Source organism: Pleurodeles waltl, chromosome 8 (genome assembly GCF_031143425.1).
Source record: "Pleurodeles waltl isolate 20211129_DDA chromosome 8, aPleWal1.hap1.20221129, whole genome shotgun sequence".
Lineage (NCBI taxonomy): Eukaryota > Metazoa > Chordata > Amphibia > Caudata > Salamandridae > Pleurodeles > Pleurodeles waltl.
Genome location: NC_090447.1, coordinates 354,369,901 through 354,383,528, shown reverse-complemented (window position 1 = coordinate 354,383,528; position 13,628 = coordinate 354,369,901).

Sequence of the window (13,628 nt, the reverse complement as noted above, 5' to 3'; positions counted from 1 at the left end):
TTGTAGGAATGCACATCAGTACATGGCAATAACAGTAGCAAGGCAAATGTAAACTGTACTGCAAATTAGGACCATTGCATCCTTCCACTGATGGGAACACAAGCAGTAGTCTGCAAACTGTCAATGCCAGTACAGCCCTGCAAATACAGTGAATGAGGGAATACAACCATGTGTGTCACTGCATAAATAACATCATCTAACACAATACCTCTCATCTCACAGGTCTCCCAAGTACTGACACACAACAGAGGAGCCCAGTGACAAGAAGCCCAGGCCTGGATGCAATAGGGGAGGATCCACGTGCAAGTTTGGATTCAGACAATGAACCTGGCCCACAAGGCATGAATGGTCAGTCCACCACCACCAGCCTTACCCTACCCACAACCCAAACCACCTCCCCTGTGGCAGCCAGTGCTCAGCAGAGTCCACCTTCCTTACCTGTGTCCCAAGGTCACATCAATCATCAGTGAGCCCCACAAGATAGGGACAGGAGTCAACGGTGCAAATTCAAGACAATGACTGTCCTGGTGTCAGTTGGAGGGGGCACACTGCAACAGGGGCACAGGGGAAAAGGGCCAGTGGGAGGACAATCGTGGGACAAGGGACGAGGCAGGTCCAGGACACCACTGGCCAGGAGGCCGTCTCCAAGGTCCTGGGAGCCTATCAGCAAACCCAGGACCAGTTGGGCCAGATACTCAACACCTTGCAAGACTCACAGAGGAAACAGTAGGAATACCACCAGGAGGCCAGGCAACAGTGGCAGGCACATACTGCCACCATGGGCTCCATATTAGAGGAGTTCAAGGAACTCAACAGCATCCTGTGGACATTCTCCACCCAACAGCAGGCCCCATCCAGTAGTCAGTCCACACCACTGCCCTCAACATCAGCACCTGAATGGAGTCACAGCAGGAGGACCCACAGGAAAACCAGGAAGTGATACCTCTTCTGATATGTCACCCTTGTGTGCCACTGTACCACCCTGTTGGCTGTCCAACACCAAGGTCACATCATTCCGAGGCTAATGATCACAGGACCTATGATCCTAACAGCTGGACCACCCACTCTGATCATCACCTAGACCACTTCCCCACTCCTCTGGACTGTGAAATGTTACACTAACTAAATACCTATAATCAGAACTCATGGTGAATGTTTCTTTATTGTTAGTATTGCCAAATATGTTGAAGAACAAAAACATAATACACAGGTCTGAAAAACACAGATGTCCAAGTTACATATGTATTGTGATACTCCAGCAGGTGTGTAAGTACATCCATTTTGTTTTAACATCCACTGTCAACTACACCAACAGGCAAATACAGCAAGCAGACTGCAAACTGAGATGTCACCCGAAGAGGGATAAATAAATGGAATGAGGTACAAGGTGGTAGGAATGTAAACTACAGTTATACTTCAACAGCAGTTGAGCACAAACACAGGATGAGTGTCCAGTAGCCATGTTGCACCATAAATGGGGGACTGCCTTGCCATTCACACACGTGTGGGACAGGAATAATGATGCATAGGTAACATCCTCAAATGCACAACTCCCTGAGTAGTCATGAACATGTACCTGACACCCAGCAGATGTCAAAGCATGATATGCCCACGCAGCAGGACAAGAGTGAGAAGTCCCCCAAACATAACCCCAAATGGGCAATCTGAGGACCCTAAACCTTCACAACAACTTTAAGGCTGTACCGCAATAGGACCAGCATACCACAAATTAAGTTAGCAGCTTTGCATTTCCACCCCTCCTGGTGAGTCACCTACCCTTCAAGGTCGTCAACCAATATGTAAGGGGTCATAGAATGCCTACATACATTGATGCATGCAAATACTGCCTATAGTCTGCTTTCAACAAAACATCTCCCATGCACAGATGATATGTAATGCAGACATACCTGTTCATCAAGGAAAGAAGTGACAAATCATGTCAGTCCTGTTGTCATGTGCCTCATCCTCGTCTGCCTCCCCCTCAGCATCAGAGTCACCGGCCACAAAAACAGCTCCAGCAGTAACGTCCACCTCCTCCAACAGTGGGATGTGCCTTCTGATGGCCAGATTATGGAGCAAGCAGCATGCAACAATGATCTTACAGACGTTCCCTGGATTGTACTGTAGAGCACCACCAGGCACATGGAGACAACGAAATCTGTCTTTCAAGAGACCAAAAGTACGTTCAATCATATGCCTCGTCCAGCCATGTGCCTCATTGTACCTGTTCTCCCCTAAGGTAGTTGGATATCTCACATGTCTCAGGAGCCAGGGCAGGTTAGGGAATCCAGAGTCACCTGTGTGGGAAAGGGAACATGGCCATGGGTAACATTGCTAGGCGGAGTGCTGACTGGGTCATGAGGGGTATAGACATCTGACATGGCGAGCAGTACACATACCTATGAGCCAGGCCCTTTCGGCCAGTTGCTGGGACATTATTGCAGGGACACTGCTGTTCCTCAGGATGTATGAATCATGTACCGATCCAGGTAATTTAGCGTTCATGTGTGTAATGTATTGGTCTGCAAGGCACACCACTTGTACATTGAGTGAATATGTACTCTTCCTGTTTCTATAAACATGTTAATTGATCCTCAGAGGTACCAGAGCAATGTGAGTCCCATCAATGGCCCCAATTACATGAGGGACTTTTGAGATGTTGTCGAAGGCTGCTTTCATAGTGGGAAAATCTGGAGGTAGTGGGAGCTAAAGTACCTGTGCACATGCTTGAGTAGGGCATCCAGCACATCCTGCAACACCTTCAGCCAGTCCCACTGTGCTCTGAAATGAGCCACTCGCCAGGAAATTCAGGACTGACAACCCCTGGACTTTTGGAGGGATGGCATGGGGATTCCTCAAACCAGGCAGTAGGTCTGCCTTCAACTGGGTGACCAATTCCCTGATGCACAAACGGTTCAGTCGATAGGTCAGGATCATGTGGCGCTCTTCCATGGTTTCCAGATTAACGAGTGGCCGTACAATTGGTGCATTCCTCCTCACTCCATTCTGGCCAAATCTGTGCGGGGATACAAACAACAATCAGGATGTCTGTCACAATGTAGGCTATACAGTATGATACACAACAGTTATTATGAAATAGTCATGCAAGTTGCCTGTAATGTGTCAGTACACATTACTCTACCATCCATACCTAACCAGATGATGGCACATGATCACTGTGTGGATGGATGTATACAGGACATGTACACCTACACCTTTCCTGTGTTTTACCTTACTGGTCAAATATGCTGACAATTGTTGTGCCAAGTCTGTACATTTCACTAGACACGCACTACATGTGTCCATATTCACCATGTCAGACCTGAAGTATGTTTATGTGTTGACAGGCAGGTAGTGAAGCTGTGTACACTAAGGACAGTAATGTCACAAACTAAAATGGCATCCACCTGTCCGGCATGCATTGAACTGCTGGAAGTGACCTCGTTCAGCCAGCGGAAGTCATCATGGCGGAGTGTGGTCAGAACCGCCATTGAACTCCTCATTGGTTCACATTGATGTCAGTGGGAGACTGAAACCAATGATGATCACCACCGGTGGTGAAGGTCATGACCACTGCGGTTGTAAGTGCCATTTTGTGTGAGACAGCTCACTTGACTCCTGGAATTCGGGTGATACAGACCTCCACTTTGTGTGCTGCTGTGTCCTGTCTCTTGGAGCAACAATGGCATGCACTGCAGGGGAAAGGGCCCCACCCTTCTCAACAGAGGAGCTGGAAAAACTGGTGGAAGGGGTCCTATCCCTGTATGGGTGGTTGTATGGAGCTCCAGGACAACAGGTCAGTACAACGTCCATGATTCCACAAGTTGTGTGTTGTTTGACGATGTATGTGTGTGCTCATTCACATGTCATGACTGACCAGGTGTGTAGCATGCACATGATATGTGTGGGACATTGCCAGTGTGCATGAGCAGTGTTCGTTGTGTGTCGCCTACGCTCACTGCTGGATTGTTATCATTAGCATCATGCCCCCCTTTTTCTCATTGTTTCCCAATCAGGTCAGCGCCCACCAGACGAAAGGGTTGTGGTGAGCCATCACCAAGGAAGTGTGGACCCTGGGGGTCCATTGCCGGCGGAGCACCCATTGCAGGAACCAGTGGCAGGACCTGCATCGCTAGGCCCAGAAGACCGCAGAGGCCCACCTGGGAACGGCCTCCCAACGTGTGAGGGGTTCAAGTTGGACCCTGACCCCACTAATGACCTGCATACTGGTGGTGGCGTACCCTGATTTGGATGGGCGCTTGAAGGTAGCACAGCAGCCACAAGGCAGTAAGTGTTGACTGTCAGGTCACTACTGCATGGCTGTGCACTGTCACCCTCCTTGGACTTGGAATGAATGTAGTCAAATGTGATATAGGGAATGTACAGTCTGGGTTGCCACACCCATCAGGTAGGAGTGTGTGATGGATGCTATGTTGAGTCATGTAGGATGAGTAGTGGTGGTACAGTGACACATGTTCAACTGTAGATATGGGTCTTTCTAGTCTGCTATCATGTCAATGGCTGCATCCTCCATCTCTATGTGTACTGTAGTAGTTTCAGTTAGTCATGATGGCACTGTATATGGGTAATAACAGGCATGTTACGTGAGGGTTGCAGTTGCATTACTTCCTACATCAATGGATCCTTTGTACCACATGTACCCTCACATTCCTGTCAGTTAGTTAGTGTCCGAGTCCCTCTCTCCTTAGATTTATATTATACTGAAGTGGATGACGTGATTGGTTATAGTCCAGGGCCTGATTCTAAGAGTAGTCATTTTGGCAAAGATGGGCATGTAGGTGTCTCCAGGCAGGGGTTTGGCCTGCAGGGTTGTAATGGGTTCGGACATAGCTTGCATGACTCTTTTTTATAAGAACTGCTAAATTGTCCCATGTTTGTCAGGCAGGGACTGTTTTCTACATTGTTTGTATGTGAAGTGGATGTGTGTGTTCTAATATTTTCCTCCCTTTCTGTTTCTGCCCCCCCTTTGCTCTCTCCTCCTCTGTCTATGTGTGCATTAGCATCATCTGGCGAGGGAGGAAAGGCACCGGCGAGCGGGGATGCTGCAGCCCACTAGACCCAGAAGGCGACCAGCAGTGAAGCCGAGGGGACCAGTGGGACGGAGGGCGAGGGGAGCACCACGGCAGAGACTGGAGCTACCACAACATCTGACTCAGAATTCTCCTCCGATGGTGGCTCCCTGGCAGTGGCGGACCCTTCTGGTACCACACCAACACCATTGTTGTACGCCACCCCTCTTTCCAGCACCACCCTCCCTGAAGCATACCGCCCAGTTGCCCGTGCCCGCTCCTCCAGGAGAGTGGGCGTCTCCTTCACTGCAGGCACCTCTGCCTCTGCCCCAGTCAGCCCTGCTGCCATCAATGAGGAGGCTATTTGCCTCCTGAGGTCCATCTCTGTGAGGCAGACAATGATCGTGAATGCCAGCCAGGGACTGACATTCCAGATGCAGCAGACCAATGAGTTCCAGAAAGGCATTCACGGTGCCTTGTCTGGCCTCCAGAGATCGTTTCATGCTCTGGCCTCCCCGTTGACAGCAGCCAATGTCCCTTCTTCCTCCATCCCCCCTCCAGCTACCTGTTTCCAATCCACAAGCCCTCTCCCTACACCCGTCCATGGCACACCAACACACACGCAGACACCCACTACAACAGACAAGGTGCACAAAGACAGACATGGGCATCACAAATGTTCACACAGGCATGCACACACACAACACACATCTGCAGACACAACAACAGACACTTCTCCCACCACCTCCTCCCATACAGTCACATCTCCACTCATACCTTCCAACACAACATCATCACACACTGTTCCTGCTGTCATTCCTGTCATACCCACAATCACCACAACAGCAGACTCACAGTCACACACCCCACACACCACATCCGCACTCACCACGACTACTGTCTCTGCCACCTGCATCACATCCACCTCACTTGCACACACCACCTCAACATTCACTCACACATCACCCATTCCCTCTCCCTGCTTCTCTGCCCCACTCCCAAGAAATGCATTAGTGTCCACTCACTCACCCAACATTCAGCCACCACACATATACAGACACTGCACACACCAGCATCCACGTACAGCACACAGACACGTCAGATGACCACTCCCTCTACCTCCAGTCCTCTCCCTCAATCATGTGACTACCCCTGTGTACCTAAGAGAGTTTTCCTTGCCGCCCTTGACCTCTTCCCTACTCCTCTCCCACCCGTATTCCCCGTAAACAGTGTGTCCCCCTCAGGCCCTTCCACCTCACATTCCTTGGGTCCCTCATCTGGTGTTTCCCCTGCTCCTCCACCCAGCGATAAAATGCCAAGGTCACCCCTCCCAAGTTCAAGCCAAAACGTGCCCCTTCCACTTCCAAGCTTCCCCTACCACCCCCACACCCCTGAGGTGCCTGTCTGTCCCATTGCTACCCCTACGTAGTGGAGGCCTAGCTTCAGTCAGGAGTCAGGTTGGGCCATTCTTCATGGACAATATATCCTGCAAGATTGGACATTTGGACTTTCCATTGGCACCTTTGTATATAGTTTTTTGTTACAATACAACTGCCCACATTGCTGTGGTTGGCAAGATGAGATGCTTGTCCTGGTTCCCTTCAACATTGTGGTGTGACATCTGTATACAAAGCTGTGTGGTGTCTGTGTGTGAAATGTGTCTGTGTTGCTGCATGCGCTTAGTAGATGGTTTGGGCCATGGTGATGTTGTGATGTGTGTGTCTGCTTGCTTGTATGTTTTTATGGGGTGTTGTGTGTCTCTGTGTGTCTAGTGCTGGATGGTTGTATTTCCTTGATTGTTGGTTGTACGTGTTGTGTCAGCTGTATGTTTGCCTGGATGTGTGTTCACAGCTATTGATTGTTTCATTGCTACATGGAGTTCATGGCGTGTGCGTATGTGTGGTGTCGCACAATGTACCATCTATGCCATCATTGAGATGTTTGTGGGGTAGTTGTCGTTGTGTGGTTGTGGGGTGTGTTGGTAGTGTTGTACGTTGTGCTGTATGTTTGGCACATATCTGCATGGCTTTGTGTGTGTATGGGGTATTTTGCATTGAGGTATGTTGTGTGTGCGTGTGTGTGACCTTCTCTGTGTGTGTGGGGTATGTGTGTTCTCTGCGGGAGTGTATCACTGCCATGTCCCTCCCCTCTGTGCTAGGTATACTTACGGTTGTCGTCCTCGTTGTTGGCGGTGGTCCTGAAGGTGTATGGCGAGATACAACGCTGGGAAGACTAGCAGTTCATTTGCCATGGTGGCCACAGTGGTGTCTCTGTGCCTGGAGGTTGGTGTTTCCATTTATACTTTCTGTTTCTGCCAGGTTATTCATGGGGGGTGGCCCCATTGGGTAACCTGGTGGAGTGGTTACTCAGAATATGGAGGGCGGGACGTTGTCTGCCTGCTGCCTGAATTTGTCTTCCGCCGGCAGATGCAGCTTGTCGGCAGTTGCGGGGCTGGTGGTGAGTTGTCAGTATTGCATTGGATTCACCACAATACTAGTTATTTGGTGGTCTGCACTGCCACCATACTGGTGGTCACAACACTACCATCGGCTTGGCGGTTCGGTTACCGGCAAACTCGGAATGAGCACCTTAGTCTTTTTTATGGCATTCAAAATAGCCTTTTTTATAAAGCTGAAAATCTTTCAGCAGGGCAAATCTGACACTGTATCTGAGGCTGGTGCATTCAACTTAGACATCTATGCCGTGAGGTCTTTCACATGGCTCTGGAGGTCTAGAAGTCCAAAAGGTTTTTAAGTCCCAACTTTTTAGAGTTTCTGGAACAGCTCCTCTAGGTCACTTTTATGGCTCCCAAGATTTTAGGGACAGCACTTGGGAGCCAGGTCTCCCTCTGGTAAACAGAGGCCACCAGAAAGGTCAAGTCCAGATCAGGTTGGAACTGGTCACTTCAGGAACAAAAGTCCTCTAGCAGCTTATTGAGTGCCTGTAGCAGGACTGGAGGTCAGCCACTTGACCCAGAAGTGCACTTCTTTGTCCTGTGTACATGGGAAAGCATGGCTTGTTCTTTCGGGTTTCTCTCAGGTCACAGACAGCATGTCTAGCCCTATTCTGATCTTCTGCATGTCCAGAAAATATTCTGAGGAGAGTGTCTTGGGATGTCACATTTATGGATGGTACTAACTAGTAAGTGAGGTGTAACTCCCGGAGTCTTCTTAACAAAGTGGAAAAGGTTCCCTGGGGCAAATGTACTCACTTTTTCAGTAGTTTCTGTGTGCCCTTCTGCAAACTATCACACACTGTCCATCACTCCTAAAATCTAAGATGGGAAAACCTTTTCTCACTTGGTCAGTGCTCTTGTGTCCACCCAAAAGTGTGGCCTGAGAAATGAGCAATACTCTCTCCTGTGGCGACTCCAAACCAGTTCTGGGAGTAACTCCCCTCTCACTGGATTTGGAGCCAGCCTGACTAGCTTGGGGGACATAGGCTTTCCCTTCTTCAGGTATCTTCTCATGCTAAACTGTGAAGGGGCATGCCTCACCTCTGTCCCTTCCAAGTTAGTGAATTTTCTGGGTTCACCTCCCAACTGTCTTTCCTGGACTGATAGGAACCAGCTGCAGTCCATTCTGTCATTAGGCCTAAGTCACTGTTCTGCGGTGGGAGCAGTTTTCATACCTCATTAAGGTCAATCACTTCCTGTGTAGCTGCTGACAGGCTAATACAATTTAGCCTACAGAAGCTTCAGGAAGAGAAAAGATAACTTTCTAAAAGTTACGTTAAAAAAATATTTATTAGGAATCTAACTTCACCAATGAATATGATTTTTAATAAATATGAAAATTGGTCTTTAAATAACTATTTTAGATCTTACCGTCTAAAGTTAGAGATGACAGTTTATAATCTGTGCTTTGAATTTGTTTTAGGTTCCAGCTACAGCCCTGGCAGTCAAAATAGCTTTTGCTGTCTAGTTACTGGAGTAACCTGCCAACTTCAATTTCACACATAGTCCGCTTCCCCCATTCTTTGAACCACAATGCAGAAAGACTCTTTTGGGGCCCCCTTCTCTGCATTCAATTGAATATTTGGGCTAGCCACCAGAATTAACAGCTTGGAGCATAGATAGCTTATGCCAGTTGCCTAGCCTAGTTCATGCCAAGCTCAACCTGTAACATTATGTCTGTTATGGATGCCAGCTTTGTCAACCTCCTGCATAGTGCTGGTTGCAGTGACTTCCACTACATCCCTAGTAGCTAGTGTCTCAAATTTATATTATATAACTGTAATCCTTAAACCAGGCACCGCGAGGTGCTCTTTCCCATATCAAACATTCTTGCAGGTAATTACCACCTAATTTGTGCTTGTTATCTCACCCAAATCAGCTGATATGTGATGATACACTGATGGACTACAGTGAATCAGAGATCTATGAACTGAATAAAGGAGATTGTGGACTTGGGAGGTCACGATATGGTTGAGGTGGACAAGGGCCAAAGGAAATGGTAGGATAACTTCATGAGCAAACGAAGACCCCAGCATTTCAATTTGGAGGGATACCTTGGGATTTTGGAGATGGAAAGCAGCAAGAAGCCTTTGGTACACATAATAAGAGATGTTGCTTTGTTGGGAAGGAACAGGGAAAGAAGCTGGAAGTGTTGGTGATGTTAGAATAAAACGTTCAGTGGGACATGGGCAAGTAGTTGTGGCAGTGTGCAAGGAAGAGTAGTTAAAAAAAGCGAAAATCTGTGGTGGATAGAGGTATGGGAACTGAGGAGATTGCCAAGTATGAGAAAGGAGGTAAGAAGGACGGCACAGACATGGTAGACATGGAAGAGAAGGCTATGAAAGGCAATAAAGGAAAATAATAAGGCATTTTAAGACATGGGCAAAATGGGCTCTAGTCCAGAGACCCAGCCTTCAGGGGATCCCCTCAAAGAGCCAGCTCTGTTTTGCAGAGTCTTGCCTTGATTACTTTGTATAATTCTTAAACAGATTGTTTTAAATACTGTTTTCCATTGTTTTAAATACCATTTTCGGTTAATTTATTTTTAATGTGGGTGATGTGTGCAAGTCTTTTATAGACATTTTACAGAGAAATGTTGTGTTTATGTTGCATGCACAATCCATTAAAAAAGTTTATTTTAGATCAAATCAGGGCCTCACATATGAGAAATGGGAGGATATCACAGAGATTATTTGCAGTAATATTAGTGAGCTGCTGCTGTGTTACAATATTATAAACACACATCACTATCCCTGAATATTAGGCATAAACACATTTAGAATTTGGAGAAGTGTGCCTATGCTTTGTCAGTAACCTGGGCAAAGAAGGCATGAAAGAGCAGAAATTAGATAATAAACTCAAAGCTTTTTCTGAACGGGGGCCCCCAAGATAGGTCTGGCCGGGGGACTCCAAAATCCTTAAGATGTCCTTGTCCTTTATGACGGCTACAAAAGAGGCAAGCATTTGCAATGCAATGGGTCTCGCATTTGCATGTGTTAGAGCTATTAGCATTGTAAACTCCTAACCAGCCTTTTCTTGCCACATAAATTGAAAATGAAAAGTAAAGCAGTTGACATAAGCGAACCAATTTAAAGCGCCATGGCCACCATGAGCATGAGACTAAAGGAGACACACAAATGGAAAAAGAAGTTTGCTTGCAGTCAAACGTATTGGCAAAAGTGCAATTAACCATGTAACAGCGTCGATGTCCAAGGCAGCAACCAGACCGCCCCAAGGAGGGACAAACGTAAAGCATTTACCAATGATAACAAAGGATTTTTGAAGGGCAAGCCCATGAACAAGCGGTAGTGATGGGCATGCGGTGCGCATGGTTAAAAGGACACAGATAGATTACAACACGTCAGAGGGCATGATTAAAAGCCCGAGTAGATAAAAGCACGTTGGAAAAGCAGCGCTTGCGCGCTGCTGTGCTCAACCTAAAAAATTGATAGGGGCATATATTAAGGTTCTTACATTTTTAAATAGGGAGATGAGACCTAAGATGGGTCAAAAGAATTGGATCTGTCAAGGATTCCTGATTTGTGGAAGTGAATACTGTGAGAAATAACTAGAGATTAGTGTTGTACTTTTTAGGGACCTTGATGTCATAAGAAAAGCATATATAACTTTTAGGGTAAGATATGGCTAGGAGATATGGCTGTAGTTTTCTCCAGTTGATAATGGTAGTGGGGAAAATACAGACCTTTGGTTGCAGTGGGTGGCACCTACTAGGCCAGGGCCAACAACATATACAGCAAGCATTTTGCTGATGCTTGAGCATCCTTTTATCGGGGACCCTCCCACAGTGTGGTGGGCCCACCACTCAAAGGATAAGGAGCACAAAGTGTACTTTATGGGCTTGAAACAAAGGCTTCTGCCACAAGGAGCAATGCAAGAATGCTTAAAGGGTTGGGCAACTGAGTAGAAGGAGGGACCCATTTAGATCAAGGGGGAAATAGACAGAAGCAAAGCAAACAGGTAGAGGGAGGGGGGGGGCAAGTCATTACTGAAAGGGCTCATATGCCAGTTAAGCTGGACGTTTTATGGTACTGGCTGCAATTTTATCCTAAACACCAAGATGTAGTTGTGTTAGAGTTAGGGGTGGGCAGAATTGGCTGGGCTGAAGAGCTCTGGAGCAGGCACCGGCATGCCAGTGAAGAGGTATTGAAACCGGATGATTAATGGCAGCATTTCCAGCACCCCGCAAACTTGTTCTCTGCTGAAGAAGGGATTAACCCAGAAACACATGTGTCCAGAGATGCACAGCAAAGGCTGCACCTATTTAGAGGTGAAATATTTAAAAGTAACTGAGTTCGTTTTTTGAGGAAACTACATTTATCATGATGCAATGGGGCAGATTATTTGCTGGGATGTTAGGCAGGTGTGCTCCTAACTGTTTGTGACTTTAAAAAAGGCTCCCTTGAGCCACTGGGCTGACGAGCTCTGGAGCAGGCACTGGCATGCCAGTGAAGAGGTATTGAAACCGGATGATTAATGGCAGCATTTCCAGCACCCCGCAAACTTGTTCTCTGCTGAAGAAGGGATTAACCCAGAAACACGTGTCCAGAGATGCACAGCAAAGGCTGCACCTATTTAGAGGTGAAATATTTAAAAGTAACTGAGTTCGTTTTTTGAGGAAACTACATTTATCATGATGCAATGGGGCAGATTATTTGCTGGGATGTTAGGCAGGTGTGCTCCTAACTGTTTGTGACTTTAAAAAGGCTCCCTTGAGCCACTGGGCTGACGAGCTCTGGAGCAGGCACCGGCATGCCAGTGAAGAGGTATTGAAACCGGATGATTAATGGCAGCATTTCCAGCACCCCGCAAACTTGTTCTCTGCTGAAGAAGGGATTAACCCAGAAACACATGTGTCCAGAGATGCACAGCAAAGGCTGCACCTATTTAGAGGTGAAATATTTAAAAGTAACTGAGGTCGTTTTTTGAGGAAACTACATTTATCATGATGCAATGGGGCAGATTATTTGCTGGGATGTTAGGCAGGTGTGCTCCTAACTGTTTGTGACTTTAAAAAGGCTCCCTTGAGCCACTGGGCTGACGAGCTCTGGAGCAGGCACTGGCATGCCAGTGAAGAGGTATTGAAACCGGATGATTAATGGCAGCATTTCCAGCACCCCGCAAACTTGTTCTCTGCTGAAGAAGAGATTAACCCAGAAACACATGTGTCCAGAGATGCACAGCAAAGGCTGCACCTATTTAGAGGTGAAATATTTAAAAGTAACTGAGTTCGTTTTTTGAGGAAACTACATTTATCATGATGCAATGGGGCAGATTATTTGCTGGGATGTTAGGCAGGTGTGCTCCTAACTGTTTGTGACTTTAAAAAGGCTCCCTTGAGCCACTGGGCTGACGAGCTCTGGAGCAGGCACCGGCATGCCAGTGAAGAGGTATTGAAACCGGATGATTAATGGCAGCATTTCCAGCACCCCGCAAACTTGTTCTCTGCTGAAGAAGGGATTAACCCAGAAACACATGTGTCCAGAGATGCACAGCAAAGGCTGCACCTATTTAGAGGTGAAATATTTAAAAGTAACTGAGTTTGTTTTTTGAGGAAACTACATTTATCATGATGCAATGGGGCAGATTATTTGCTGGGATGTTAGGCGGGTGTGCTCCTAACTGTTTGTGGGCAGAATTGGTGGAGTTTTCTTCTGTGGAATTCCAGAGAATTACATTAGAATTCTGATGAATTCTGCGAAGGGGCAGAGTGTGCAAAGCAATGTGCAGTGCATATACCTTGGTGCCCTTACATGCTCATGCCTGTGCTTATGCTTACATGCTTAGGTAAGGGCACGAGGGGTATGCAGTACACTCCAGTGCAGTGAGGAGTATGTGCTGCACTGTAGTGCAGTGCATATCCCTCAGTGCCCTCACTGCCCTTACATAAGTACGTAAGGGCACCAAGTGCATACATACTTATATAAGGGCAACTAGGGTTGTCCACGTCAGTCCATACCACTCAACACACTTACATACTTGTATAAGGGCACCAAGGGGTATGCACTGCAATGCAGTGTTACTTTACAGGGCTAGATGAGGGAGCAGACACTCTATGTATAAAAATCACTGAAAATTCAAGTTTAATCTGCAGTGGTTTTTAAACATAGAAGGACTGCTACCGC